Below are 16512 nucleotides of genomic sequence, written 5' to 3'. Positions count from 1 at the left end.
ACCGCAAAAAAAAAAAAAAAAAAAAAATCAGATTTAACGTTAGGATACTTAAAGTTCTTGTTAAATGTTAAAGCAGTCATTATCATATAACTCTGGATGCAATATGAAATGTAGGTAATAATTACCTGGTCACTGAATAATGCCATAGGCCTTGTATGAGTAGCAGCAGGAAAGCAAGGGGATGGGCCTGAGGTCAGTGTGTCACTTACCAGCTGTGTTGCCTTGAGACCATTTAGCCTATCAAAAAAAAAAAAGGAATAATATTGAACTCTAAGGTGTTTGATAAACATGCTTTAGAATTGTTGCTTTCTTTCTCTATGGCACTGTCACAAACAGGTAAAAATCTACGTGGCTTGATTAAAGATGTCTAATAAATGTTTTTGAAATGTTTCTACATTTTTATTAACTAATAGTTTAAAATATGGTTATGTGTTTGATCCTTGAGTTATAATCAGAAATGCTCTTTTTTATCTCTGGTTACTCCAATGACATGTATTATTCTGTGCAAATAATACATGTTCCACACAAATGACACATTTTATTTTATTTTTTTACTTCCCCAATTTTCTTATTATTACTTTGGTTTAAGGGTATGTTGTCCAAATATATCTCCCTGCATAAATGATAATTTTTATGATCCAATTATTGTTCCCAAATATGATAACTGGTTTCAAATTTATTCATCCATAGAGACTTATTTTTACTACAAGTACATTAATCAGTATAATGAATGCAGGTGGGCAAAACTGTAAATATGCTAAAGAAAATGCAAGGAAAATGCATAATTAATTATCTTATTATACAGTATTAACTATTTTATCTTTTTTATATATTAACGAAGAATAACAATGAATGGAAAACCTCCTGGAAGGAAATATGAATTTCACTATATTTATTCCTTCAGTAAAACATGTGTAGTGAATACCTACTTTGTGCCAGTAACGGTAATCTATTAAGTAGGAATGTAAAAGGAACTAAAGATAAGAATCTCTGTTTTAACAGAACTTAACATTTGTGTGAAGGAGAGAGAGGATAAATGAGTAACCAAATGAATCCATGTTCAGAGAGTGATAAATGTCATCAAGAAAATGAAACTGATGTGAATGACTGAAGATGGTGATACCAAGCAGGACCCTCTGGGGCTCCTGAGCACAGATTTAAAATTATTTTGTACATAATTTATACAACTTTTGTTATATTTATATTTAAGCATTTAATAATTTTAAGGCTATTGAAAGTGATATATTTTATGATTTTATTTTTAATTGCCTGTTGCTTATATAGAGAAATACAATTGATTTTGTGTATATTGCTCTTATATTCCACAACACTGCTAAACTCATTTTTAAGATCTAGTAGGATTTTTGTACTTTCTATAGGATCTTCTATATAAATGACTATGTTACTTACAAAAAAAGACAGATTTACTTCTTACTTTCAAATTTAGACGTATTTTATTGAACTTACATATATACTGTATTTTATGGTAAATTATGTTGGTTTTTCAAATGTTAAACTGATTTTGAACTACTGTGATAAACCTCGAAGGACCATATATTAAGCTTTTGATATATTTTTACTATGATTTGCTAAGATTTTGCTTTACAATTACATCTATAAACATGAAAAAAAAAGAAGAAGAAGGAAACTGTTTTCAATACTGAGGTCAGAAAATGACATTTAATGTGACCTCACTTTTACTTAACCAGAGCAATTCCAGGGGAAACGAGGGGTGGAAATCCAATTGGAGTGAATTGACCAGAGAACAGGTGGTGAGGAATAGAGTCAATATGTATAGAGTATACTTCCTAAATTGCTCACTGCGAGGGGACTTCCCTGGTGGTCCAGTGGTTAAGACTCCAAGCTTCCACTGCAGGGGGCGCAGGACCCTGCGTATCATGTGGTGTGGCCAAAATCAATCAATCAATCAAAAAATAAAATGCTCACTGTGAAAGGGAGGAAAAAAATAGGGTGAGAAACATGAGCAAAGGTAGATTCAAGGTATTTATAACTGCCTTTTTGTTTCATCTTTTTTAAGGAGAGATATTCCTTTTGTTTTCTTGATAATGAAAATGATCTAGTACAATAGGAGATATTTAGAATTCTGATTGGAGATATTTCAGGAATGAATTCTCTAAGGGGCCTAGAGGGTATGAGAATTAGAGAAAAATTGGAGAAGTTGTACAAAACTTTGACAGGAACAGGAAATACAATTTTCCTCGTAAGAGGCTTGAAGACAGGAAATACTAGAGGCTGATAGTGTGGTATTGCAGATATGAAGTATTTTAGGAGTCTTGCTTAGATGAATTTTTAAAAATGAATTATGAGGTAAATCTCAGAGGAGAAGCAGAGAATTGAATTATTCCAAGTTTATAAAGAGGAAAGAACTATTCTCATTAGGTAGGAGCAAAAATTTCCTAGAAAAATGTAGAAGGACTAAAAGTGACATGTTTTATTTATTTATTTGATTTTTTAATACCCCAACCGTATTCGAAGTATTTAACAATAAGCATTCAGGATTTCTGGAATCCTTAGAAATCAAAGGAATACTTCAGCATATAAAATAATGACTAACCTAAGATTTTGAAGTGAATTTACTTCTTTTTAAATATAGATATAAAGACTTAGACTGAGTTTGTCTAACAGCGATACTTAAAATGAGACATTTAAAATTTCTTCTAAAATTAATTAGAGACGTTTTAATTCAGCAATTTTCTCCCCTATGAAAGGAACAATGCGATTTTGTCTCTTTCTGGGTTAGTTTCATGCCTGAGATTGTTGAACTATTCCTTTAGCCCTACTGCATCTGCCTCCACGACAGGCATGTGCTCCCAGAGATTTTACCTATTTTAATCTAATATTTTGTCTTTTGCATGTACTTTAATTTTGAAAATATATAAATAGGTCTAATACTAAACTTTCCTCTTTCTTGCTTTTCAATACCTCCTACTCTGTTTTTCTAATACAAATCTGCCTAATCTGTGTTCTAAGCTTTGCACATAATGATGTTAATCACATAATGATTTTAATCACAGTGAATTGGAAATAAGTTCAATGAACTAGTAGTAAATGATAAAGTAAATCATGGAGGAATGCAATCTCTTGTAGTCATTGAAATAAAACAGTATTTTTGAAGAGCTCCAAAAACCGGAGATTTTTGTTACAATGCTAGATGAAAAAGCATGACACAAATTACATTGAAGTACTGTTTAATATTTCCTATTTTGCGCCAAAAAACTTAAGCTAGCTTACCAAATCTCATATTATTGAACACAGCAAAAATATATTAAACTTGGGAAATGATTAAAAAGGAAAAATTATTAGGGAAATTAAAGTGAAACATTAGCCAATTTTACTTCCAAAAATCTGTCAAAAGATGTTATATACATTTGCTGTATTTGGACACATAATTTACCCTAAGCATCCTCAAAAACAGGTATGCCTAATAAAAACCAAGTTCAGTTACATAATTTAGAGCATCTGCTAGAGAAAGCAAACCAGCTGCTGCAGGGAAAGCCAGCTGAACTTGACACGTCACCTGCTAGACATTTCTGTGCTGTCTCAGACTCTTTTATCACTTGTCGTGCAAATTTAGTTCTCTTCAGTAGGAAGGGAGATGAAACGGAAGAGAAAAGTGTAACCAGCTTTCTGAAAAACACTATTGTCATAAATATACAACTGAAAAGAGATGAATTTTTCTCTGGTTCATCAAGAGACAATCCCAAAGATCTCGACTCATTTATTTGCATTCAAATGAAAATTACCTCTGCTGCTGCTGCTGGTGATGATGGTGATTAACTATTGTCTCCACAATATTGTTTAAACAGAAAGTACAAGCCACTGATATGTTGACCTACAATCATACTCTCACTAAATGAACTATAGTGACCTTGACATGGGAAGGATGCAGGTACAGCCCACAATTCCATGACCCCAAACCCTTGGGACCAGACATATATATTTTTTTAATTTTGGTAAGAAATAAAACATATAAATTACGTGCTATGTTACACTTCATAAACAAACCTATTAATATTTCTGCAAGGAAACAAGTGGATAGTCTCACTTGGTTGGTTGAAAAAAGACTACAAATAACATAATAGCGTCACAGTTTAAAGCATGATTTGCTACCAAATAAATTTAAAAATTCTACAAACAAACTTAGTTTTTGCCATTTTTACTTTTTATTTAGGAATAGTAGGTATGGGGTCTTGACCTGAGCGTTCTGTGTAGGGTTGTTGTGAAAGTTAAGTGTGGGGTTTTAAGTCATTTGATTGACACTTGCTATGTGCTCATATACATTACGTATTTTGTCTGAGTTTCTGGCAGGCCCCAGGTCCCATCCAGCTTGCTATTTTTATTGCAAACAGGGAATGTAGAATATATATACATGTACGTGCAGCTGTTTTTCTATCTATTATTCATCTATCAGCTATCTACATACATACATAAAATATAAACATTTGATAGAATCTATTCTTTCTCTCTTTCTCTCTCTGTCTTTCTGCATGTTTTAGATACCTTTAGAAACTCTACTTCAGAAATAACTGTTGATACTCTATTTGCAACACATTAGATTTCCCAACTCCCTATGATAGTATTTATTTCTTACTATTTTAACTTATTCACAAGATTTCCAACTGATCTGCACTAAAAACATAACTATAAAACTCTAAACAGTCACCATTATCAACCTCAAATAGTGCTCCTCATATTTTTATTAAAACTGATTTGACCTGATTAATTATACACATCAACTGAAGATTTATACACAGTTGAAGATCCACTGATAATGCTGAGTTTCCGTTGTGCTCCCCTGTCTGTGGTGAGAAATCTAATTGCATGTGTTTCTGCCTTGCTTAAGTCATTATTATTCTTGATAAATCCACAACAGTATGTACCAAGGTATATTTGCCAAGGAATAATGAGTCTTCTTTCACTATAATAGAACCCACTCCATTAAGGAAAATGCTCATTAGTAATGTGCTTTTTTGTGCCTTGAGTGAGGACTACATTATGAATCATTATTTCATTTTAGAGCGATGGTGTATGAAAAAATTCCAGGAAAACTTCAAGCCATCATCATTTGGGCTAATCCAAGTGATTCTAAAAAAGCATGTTAACATCACAATTTTACATGTAATGGACCAAGAAGAGAGAAATCTTGTTTCTCATTTGCAAGCCTGCTGTGATCAGCCCCCTACAGTCCCAGGAACTGAGGAAAATTGGCCAGAAATATCCTTTGGAAGGGGGTGAAGTGAAGTTTGCTGTCACGAAGGACATTGCCTCATACAGGGCAATTGTTATGAATGGCACTTGCAAAAATGAGCTCTGGTGCCACTAGCATAGATGGAGCTTTAGACCGACTAGATAATTTGTTTAGCGCACTTACTCTTACATAGTTTTAGAAAACAAACATATCTGAAAAATCATATGAATACAGCTGTCTCTAAATGTCATTGAAATCATTTTTAAATGATTTTATAAGTAATGCTAATTTTTTTTTTCTGTTTTCGAAAACATTGCAATGTTGAGTAAATTGCGATTTACTCACCTGAGCTTCACATAACACTAGGAAGTAAGCACAATGTATATCACTGTATTACTGTGGAGGAAAGAGAGTGTGGAAAAATGAAATACCTTGCTTAATATCTCAAGCCAGGATTAAAATTCTAAAGGTCATGCCATATCTATGTAAAGTCAGTGATCACTTATAAATAAGTAATTTCTCCATGGAGTTCTACTAATGTTATCAACGAATATATTTTATTCTAGGTTCTCTCTTTTTACTCAAAATTACATTACAGAAATGTTTCTTTCTCTGATATACGTCACTTTGGTGATGGAAATTAGTGTAGTTCTACCCTTAGAAATGTAGTTTTATCATTGTAAATAACAAAAATTACAATAAAAATAAATAATGGCAAAAAAAAATTCTAAAGGTCATGATTATAACTACTAAGCAATAGGTATACTTGTTCATCTCGAAAAAAAAAATCAGATTTAAAAGTATGGAGCAGACCTTAAGCTAGAGACACTTTTTGATATTAAGGCAAAAGTCTGGGATTGTGGAATGGAGATCAAATCAGAGTTTTAAAATAAATCAGTAAATCAAGTCATTACCTTTTTTAATCTTAATATTACACATATCACCTGATTTTTTTTTACTTCTTTTTATGTTTTCTACTCTTCCCAAAACCAATTTGGGCAAAAGAAATAGTGGAATAAGATAGACAGGAATAAGTAAGGGTTATGCTAAATTATAACACTACCTGAGTCAGCTTCCACTTCCAGCCCATATGGATGAACAGAGAACAGGTTTAACTAGTTGATAGTGCTAGAAAGTGAATAAGTAGTTGCCTGAGGGGAGAAGGGGCACAGGAAGGGGAGAAATAAATTTCAAAAGGGTATGAGGAAGCTCTTGGAGGTGATGATTTATTCAGACTCTTGATTGTGCTGATACTTTCACAGATGTAAAAGGGAAGAACTTAAGACATAAATTTGAGAGTTATCTTCATATAACTGGCATTTGACATATTGAAAGTGGATGGGATAACCAAGAAGCTGTGAGTTTTGGAATTTTCATCTCCCTGGATATTGAAATCACTAAGAGTTATAGAAGCAGAAATTATGAGAATTAGACATCTAATCAAGAATTATAGTCATAGAATGAGAAGCCAGCTTGGGTATCTGAAAACGTCTGCAATATGAAGAGATACAGGATGGTTTACTCTGATGACAGAAGATGCAGACCTGAATGTTTTAAGGAAGAATAGAATAAGGAGGTTCTAGAAGTAGCATTGGGGAGCGAAGCACAGAGATTCAGAAACTAACAATTTAAAATCAATGAAGTGCACAGAAAAGGCACAGGTATATGAGTAGAGAAGTGCAGCGGGTACTGCAGAGTCATTGGATTTTACTGCATTTTTGCAGAAAGTTTTGTAGATTAAGATAGTTGAAGATTCTATTTGAGTAGTTTGGCTGTAAATTGTATTCCTTTAGACTCTATGTACCTGAAATTTACTCTCAGATTATGTCTGTTTTTCTTATTTTGAGGAAATAAAATTTCAACCCTACAGTTATGAAAAATCATTTTTCCAATATAAAAAGTTAACAGAACCCCGGGCAATAGTTAGTGTGTTGATTACTAATAACCACAGAGAATTTAGATTACATTAGAGTTAACATCTGCATCAATCAAAGTTTGGTTAGCCAGAAGCAATAATATCTACTACTATACTGAAAAGTACTGGTTTCTGGTTCACTACTGTATTGTAAAGAGAGTAAATAAAGAACAAGAGAAGACATCACATTTTAATCCCACTAATCCAAGTTGACAGTTTTATTGATTAAAGATCAAGAATTACCTATTTAGTAATATTTTCTAAATGACTATGTATTTTAGTCATTTAGTCTACAGAGCACAAATGCAAATGAAACCAAAGTATTAGTTGAACTAGAAAAATGAAAGTGAGCTCCACAGATAGCACATGAAAAAAATGTGAAAATAATTCATTCCAATGACTGATTCCTAATATTTGAAACTTCCACCAATAACTAGCCCAAAATGCACACATAGAAATATATGTGTTACTTTTATACATAATTAGCAACACCATAACATTATATAGACAAAGGATGAATATTTGTCTTATTACATAAGTGTCACACTATTGAATGAATGCTAGTATGATAACAGTTTCCACCTTAGGGCTCTTGTAGCTGGGATGTTATTCGCCAGTCTCTGGGCATGATGGGTTTCTTCTTGTCTTTCACCCTAGTTGTATGTCTATTACCTTAGTACAAATACTACTTATGTGAGTTACAGAGATTATTCAAACCATATAATAAATTCCATCATCAAATACCAGGATTCAAATTGATTCTTAAATTATAAGCATTGAAGGGATTTTCTTTGTCTTCTGTATAATTTTCCTTTCTGTCACAAAGTGCAGCAATACCAATATTTAGAGGCCTCCACTGGATCTAATGGTTAGCTGTAGGTGGTCTACTTCGTGGATCATTTTGGCAGTATTTTAATTCCATTCAGATTTTCCTCTCCAACCTAGCACCATTTTGAACTTCCTCTGACATTCCTTTAATTGTTTTTTGTCAAAGAATTTGCTGACAAGTTCTGAAATAAATTTTTATTATCCTGAGAAAAAGTTGATTACAAACGTAAGCCACTGCCATAAATAAACCAAACATTTTACCAGCTCAAGTTTCAATAAAATGTCTATTTTCTTATTCTCCTTTTAATTTGTTTCATGATTGCTAATGCTTAATCTAAACAAATCAATTTAGAGAATGTTCCAATAATGTTACCCGCTGATCTTAACTCTAAAATAAGCCAGAAATACAATGTTTCTGGTATGGAAGTATGAGATAGGAAAATACATTAAAATATTCCTTTGACTTAATGAGGATTTTTATGTGGAACTACATGTTGTTGATTGTTGTTTATTAAGTGTTAATGCAGAAATAACTTATATTTCTTTAAATTCAGGTGAATGCGGTAGAAAAAGGTAATATTTCATTTGCTTCGCTTCTGAGAATGCTTTACATGTGAATTTAGTGTATTTAGATAATTTCTAAGTTCAAGAGACAATGAACGTGCTACTTCCAAGTAAAACTACAAAGATCACTTTGGATGGGTAATTTTAAGTATTCACTTTGCTTCAAAAATTGCGAGTAATAACTTAAAAATCAGACTCTCAAAACATAGGATGTCACAGGCAGGCGGCATTCCACATTCAGTGTTGTGTAGAAAAAGAAATGCTAGCCTGACAGAAAGGAAATGCTATGAGGTCACTATAAGAAAGAAAGAAAAATAAGGATGCATTGTTTAAAAGAATGAAAAAGTTACAAAAGCTCAATGTTTCATATATTTAGAAATCATATTCCAAAACCTATTTTTATTTTGGTATTTTTATTGCAGTCTTCCATTGCAAATAGGTAGATCATTAGAAGAATATAAAGCTAGGTCAGAATGAAAGATGGATTATGTTTATAGATTCAATTTTGAGCTGAGCTACATAGTATTGAAGATGAAAGAATAATGATTACTAATTTCAGCATATCACTTTAGAGTTAAGAGATCTTCTTAAGCGGTCTTATTTGACATTCAAAATGACCTTGTCTGATGGTCATTGATTTCATCCTCCTTTTACTAATGAAAAATTTGGAAGAAATATTGAGCAAATCATCTGAAATCATGCAGCCAATGATTACTAGAGTTTGGACTTGATACCAGGTCTCCTGAATTTGGACCCAAGGACTGTCATATATGCAGTGGAGAGAACGACCACTAGAGATATGAAAGTCTAAATAAATACCACTGCAGTTTTCAATGTTATGTATTCAAATTATGAGTGAAGTCTAGATTTTGTTGTTGTTCTTGCTTGGTGTTTTTTGTTTGTTTGTTTCTTGTCTATTCCAGTGGCAGGATCTCTTGCAATATATATAGTTTGGCCGCCATGATTCTTGTAGCATTCAGAAGGCAGCCTTACTGTTACTAATAATTTCACTGTGATTATACAAATTACAATTTCTCTGTGTTTACACTCTGATTTGAAAACAATTAGGAGGCAGTTAAATGATTTTTCAGGTACCTGTAAAATTTAAGGGCCACTCTTTCGGGTTCTGCACCCCATTTTACCATGGGGAGGGGAGCTTCCCCCATACCACCAAGCAATTCTCCAGACACTAGCTGGGCATTCTACAATTCAATTCAGTTCAACTCAATTCATACACCATTTACCTGATCTACCCAGAGACAGCATCAGATTCCATAAGTTAAGAGTTCAGCCCTACCAGACTGCCCCACCCCACATACCTGAGACACCAGGCACAAGCCCAGGTGTCACCTGTGCTTCTGACTGACTGACTGTAGATCAGAGTTTCCCACAACCTCCTCCTTGGGTTCTATTATTTGCTAGAGTGGTTCACAGAACTCAGGAAACACATTTATTCACCAGATTACCAGTTTTTTAATAAAAAGATATAACTCAGGAACTGCCAGATATGTAGGGCAAGGCATGGGGAAAGGGTGGGAGCTTCCCTTCGCTCTGAGAGCACCATTCTCCCCAAACCTTCACATGTTCGCCAGCCCAGAAGCTCTCCCACACCCAGTCCTTCTGGATGTTCGTGGAGGCTTCATGACTTAGGCAAGATTGAATAACTCATTGGCCATTGGTGACTTCAATTTCTAGCCCCTCTCCCTTCTCTAGATGTCCTGGGGTGGGACTGAATGCTCCAACCCTCTAACCACAATGTTGGTTCTCCTGACAACCAGCCCCCATCCTTAGGTGCTTCCAAATGTCACCCAGTTGTGTTAACATAAACCCAGTTGTGGCACAAAAGAGCTTGTCATGAATAACAAGACGCTTTATGGCTCTGAAGAGTTTTTTAGGAATTGAGGACAAAAGACTAAATATTATCACAAAAATGCTACCATTGTTCTTATTTATCAAGAAATTCCTCTTGTCCCATTATCTCTACGTGGCATGACAAACATTTGTTTACCAAGCATTGGTTCTTCCCATCTCCCTATAATTTGTCTTCCTCCCCTTTGGAATCCCAGACCCCTACCTCTTCTCCTTAGCTCAGGATGGCACTCAAGCCTTAACTGCCTGTCTTGAATCCTCTCAATTCTATGTGAGGCTCCATATACACAAAATTTCATTTTTTTCTCCTGTTAATGTCTTATGTCAACTTAATTAGTAGACCAGGCGAAAGAACCTACAAGAATAGAGGAAAAATGTTTCCTCTTCAACAGTACTAATATCAATTTTTTAGTTATGGACATTGTACTATAGTTTTATAAGTGGTTATCACTAGCCGAAGTTTGGTAAATGTTACAATGTAATCGATGTAGTACTTTTGGAACTTGCCATAATTACATAATTATTTCAAAATACAAAATTGAAAAAAAATTCTCAAATGTAAACCAATGTTTCTTCTTATGAGGTAGCCTTTTTACATAGTACAAAAGCCTGCTAAAATGATGTAATCTGAAATATAACAAATACATCAGCTTAGATAATTATAAAATCCAAACATTATGTAGAAAATAAGATATATATTTTAAAATTTCTTAAGTATTCTTTTATCCATGGATGAATAAAATATTTATTCAAAAGTTAAGTCTGAAATAGAATCATTTATTCAGTCTTTCTTCAATGAACATTAGTTGAAAGCTCACTAAGTGCTTAGAGTTTATTGGATAACCATTGCTTGGATTGCTTTTTGGAATGATGAAATAGCTATATACGAAAACTATGGCAGGGGAATTAGCAAAATGGGGTACTGGGAGGAGTAGCCCTAAAATTTCACTATAAGTAACTATCATAGAGGCCAAATGAAACCTGAACTACTATATGTCAACAAGATCATAAAGAAGGTTCAGACTCTGCTCACTCATAAGTTATAGCCTGTAACTTTATGGACTCACTGTAAATGATATTGCATTTTTATGCTTGAATTTTTCATATTAACTTAATACAAAGTAGCAACATAATAAATATTTTATAACAAATTGTCCCCTTATTCCTTTAATAAGAAGAATCAAATGGCCCCAGCTACTAGTAAAATCTTAATGGAAACTTTATAACTATTTGGGAATGTTATTCTTTTCCCTTTGTTTTCTGTATCAACTATTTACATTTCTAGATTCTTTGATTTTGTAGATCTTTCTCCCATCACTTTTCAGATGAAGCTCCTCTATCTCAGAAGAATTTTTCTTGAAATAGATTATCTATTTTAAAAATACAATCATAATAACTAATAAATTATAGAAAGTTGTTTTTGTCATTTATTCATACTAGTTTAACAGAAGTGGGCTTCTCCTACATAACAGGATTTGATTCTCAAGAGTAGTATTTTCCAGTAACTATGAATAATATTAAACATGCAAAATAAGTACTATTGAAAACATATGCGATATTTAGGGGAAATGAAACATTTTTGCAAGTGTAATTATAGAGAGTGCTTTGTTCCTTTTATATTTTAGTTTTCCTCCACTTGTTTTGCCTTGAGATGGAAAAAAAATGCTTTTGATCATATTCCCTTTGTAGTGTTTTGGAAGACTTTGGAGAGAGAGGAGTGTTGCACTTGTGAAATCATTTTTAGGGAAACTAGTATGTGAATCGTAAGAGCACTGTACCCGTTCCCATTTTATTTTTCTGGCTAGTGTTCCTGAATTCAGCACTATGCAATTATAGTAACTGCCAAAATGAACACTAACTCAATAGAAATAAGAAAACGGGCCCACTGTTCTTGCTTTTGAAAAGTAATTACTTACTGGCATCAAGAAAATAAGAATCATCATGTAAAAAATACTAAATAGGAATACTGGAAAATTTTATGGCAGCACATGAAGCTATTTTGACTATCTTGTGTAAAACAGGTCAACAGGAACCATTCAACATAACGTGTCTGAAATATCTAAATATCTCTGAATTGCTTTTTTCCGTTGTATTTCAGCTTTCTTAGAAAGTCAATTTTGGTCTGATATGAAGAGACAGAGGAAACATTTTTTAAAGTGTTTTTTAGTTTAGAAACCCTGCCTTACATTCATCATCTCCATAACTAAACCTAGGATTATGTTTACTGCCCCTCGAAAATTAGTCTTCTCCAGCTTGTGTAGTTTTGCAGTTTCCAGCACATAACTAGGTCCTTCTAGCAGTGATTTAAAAAACAAACAAACAAAAAACACTCTAGGGTTCCCAGGGACAGTTTAAATATTCATGGGAAAGGACCAGCTCTTATTCTAGCAATTTATGGGTGAGGTCCAGCCCACAATTTTATGATGTGCCCCCTCAAAGGATCAGACAATCTCCCTGCTGTGTTTCTTCCTCTTCCTCAAGAGAGACAGCCCTCAAGAGAACGCTCCACTCATGAAGCAACACTAGTCTGATAGATCAGATTTATCATTGTTTACAATTAATTTTAAGTGTTTACAACAATATTTACTTCAAAAATTAAAGAAAAATATTAATGTAGATATTTCCATACTTTCATAAAGCATTCTGAACAACATAGTAGAAATCACGTCTTGTTGGGAATTAGACTGAGGTTCTCATTGGTCTTTTTTTTTTTTTTTTTTTTTTGCGGTACTCGGGCCTCTCACCGTTGTGGCCTCTCCCGTTGCAGAGCGCAGGCTCCGGACGCGCAGGCTCAGTGGTCATGGCTCACGGGCCCAGCCGCTCCGCGGCACATGTGGGATCTTCCCGGACCGGGACACGAACCGGTGTCCCCTGCATCGGTAGGCGGACTCTCAACCACTGCGCCACCAGGGAAGCCCCTCAATTATGCTTTTTACCTTGTCGGTTCTTCCCCCAGGTATGTTTGTGACTCATACTCTCATCCTCTACATCTTTACTCAAAGATTGCCTTCTCAGTACCATTAAAACAGGTCACTCTTTTTAAAATCACGCATCATCCCCTTTTCCAATTCTCCTGATGGCCTTTATGACACTCATTTACTTTCATGTATTTATGTTATAAAAATTCTTAAAATGTGGTCTGCAGCATTCAATGAGTCCTCAAGGCCTTTATAGGTTATCCGGAACACACAGACTATTTTCATAATAATGTGATGGCATTATTTGTTTGTTTCTCCACTGTGTTGCCATGTGCATTGATGACACAAGAGCAATGGTGGGTAAAGCTGCTGGCCTTTTGGCACAAATCCAGGGATGGCACCGAACTGCAGTGGTCGACTAGTATACTACATTCATGAATGGTCACTTTATTCTTCATCGTCATGTACCTACACATCTTTAAAGGCAATCCTATTTAAGAAATCTCTTGAAAAATCAATAGCAATTACTCATTTTCATATATCTGGATCTTCAAGTGGACCTAATTTTAATCTTCTGTAGATGAAATGGGACGTGTGTATAAGTACTTCTATTACACAAAGTTCATCTCGAGGAAACACACTTGTGCAATTATTTGAGATGCAAGCCAAGCCAGCTGATTTTTTTAAAAACATTTATTTTTACTTGAAAGAACAAGTGACAGACAAACTATGGTTGTTCAGACTTGGGTATTTCCAGATATTTCTTGAAAATGAACCAAGTGAGCCTGTCCCTTGAAGGAAAACCCCTGACAGAATTCCTTGCCTCTTGTGTGGGTCTCAGCCTACTGATGGTGATGTTCTCTGCTACCAATGCCTGAGGGACTCACCTGGTCTGGTGCCAACAGACATCCCCTCTCACCACCACCAGGGCCCTTGTTGTGACTGGGCAGACTTCCCAGTTCTTATTAGGATTACAGGACGTACCTCAGCAAAACCATCAGGAAGCTTCGAATAAGACAATTTATTACTCAAAGTCCTGGAAGGTACCTGGTACACCTGAGGCTCACACAGCAAGTGTCGTGGGTAGAGAGAAAGAGAGGGAGTGTGGACTTGGACTCTGTCTTTTATAGGTGGGGTGCCTAGGATTTTGTGAGCTAACTCTTTACTGGTGCATAAAGATAAGGAGTTGGAATTAGGGTGAGGGTAGGGAAAAGCTGTCGGTTATCTAGATCACTCGGGGCTTGCTTTCTTTTTTCTTTTTTTAGTTGTTATTGGAGTATAGTTGACTTGCAATGTTGTGTTAATTTCATGAGTACAGCATAGTGAACCAGTTGTATATATATACTTATATCCACTCTTTTTTAGATTCTTTTCCCATATAGGTCATTACAGAGTATTTCCCCCATGATAACCATAAGTTTGTCTTCATCTGTTACTCTATTTCTATTTTGTAAATAAGTCCATTTGTACCTTTTTTTTTTTTTTTTTTAGATTCCACATATAAGTGATATCGTATGGTATTTGTCTTTGTCTGACTTACTTCACTCAGTATGACAATCTCTAGGTCCAGGGCTTTCTAAAAGGGGACCTTCTTGGGTAGAGCAGTCTGGTTCCTTATCTAGTTATTTTGACAGTAGCTGTGTCACACAGCTGGCAATATGTTTATTCAAGATAAATGCCTTTAAAATGGATGCCTTGGTAATCAAAAGCTTAATGTTAGGCATTTACATTACAATTAAAAAGGTTAATGCTAGGCACTACATTGCCAATATACAATTAAATTTTTAAGCAAAATTTAGCATTTTAGAAAACTTGTATCAGTGTCCCAGTATTAATGGCTTTTCTGATGAAATTGGGAGTGACTTTTTATATTGTATAATGAAATATGTCAACATAAGACATAATCACCATTTTCTTAATGGCTAATATATGAAGTTACAAAATCATGCATATGTGAGAGACCCATTCAAAGTGAAAGAATCACCAGTGGATTTTAATGTAAGAGAAAATGAAGAATTCATTGCCATAGTTACAGATTCCACTTTGCAAACAAACTCTAAGAAATTAATAGTTATTTAGTGTTGATGTCATATCAGAGAAATATATCCAGCATCATCTTTAAAGGCTGGTAAAATACCCTTCTCTTCCAACTACATAACTGTATGAGGTGAGCTTGTCTTCATTTTCTTCAAGGAAAACAACATATCTCAATAGACTGAATGAAGAACGCAATACATAAATCCAGTTATTATCTAATTAGTAAGATATGCAAAAAAATAGATTTGCAAAAATATAAAACAATGCCACTCTTCTATTTTTATATTTTGGATTTGAAAAGTATAGGTTTTTTATAAAAGTAGGTTAACCTGTAATAGGTTAATTATTGTCACTTTTAAACAAATATATTTATTCTAAAAGTTTATTTTAATATCTAATATGGTAAATATCAACAGATATCAACATAGACAGAAGCTTTTTGTGATCTGCAACCATTTTTAAGAGAGCACAGAAATCCTGACTCCAAAATATTTGAGAAAAACTCTTCTAATATTTTATTATTCATTTGTATATTATGCTTATTGTGTCTTGGCCTATATCAATTACTTGTTACTATAGAACAAACCACTCAAAATCTCAGTGGCTTAAACCAACAATGCTCAAGCCACTGAATCAGTGGGGTATTTCTGCTGGGTGATCTGAGCTGGACTCAGGCACACAGAGCTCTGCTTTGATAGTGAGCTTGGCATTAGAAAAATAAACTCAAAAAAGGAAAATTTTTGACAGTTTTGGCTTCCAGTGTATCCCCATTGCCTAGAAGTGCCCTTGTCATCCTGCATGATCAATAAACAGTTACAAGGTAACAAAGAAATTGCAAGAGGTGCTAATCTGACAGAAATTAAGTATCATATCATTGTTTGTTCCCTTGGACATTGAAACATACTAGTATTTGCCAGGTGAAGATTGCTAACATAATTTAAGCTCCTTGAGAATGAGAACTAAACTCAGCACCTTATAAGCCCTCAATAAATATTTGGTATATTAAGAAACATCTCCTTAATGAATGAAAAAAAATTAAAATATTAAAAGAAATAGAAAAATTATTATATTTGAAAAATTAATAATTTATTTATCTGCTTACCTAATGTTAGTTAATACTTCTAAGAGAGGTAATTATGTAGACATATATTTTACATAGAAAAAACTAATCA

The sequence above is a fragment of the Mesoplodon mirus genome, assembly GCF_964341445.2.
Source record: "Mesoplodon mirus genome assembly, contig: HAP1_SCAFFOLD_800, whole genome shotgun sequence".
Taxonomy (NCBI): Eukaryota; Metazoa; Chordata; class Mammalia; order Artiodactyla; family Ziphiidae; genus Mesoplodon; species Mesoplodon mirus.
The sequence above is the reverse complement of the archived record's forward strand: the minus strand, read 5'-3'. Positions refer to the sequence as shown.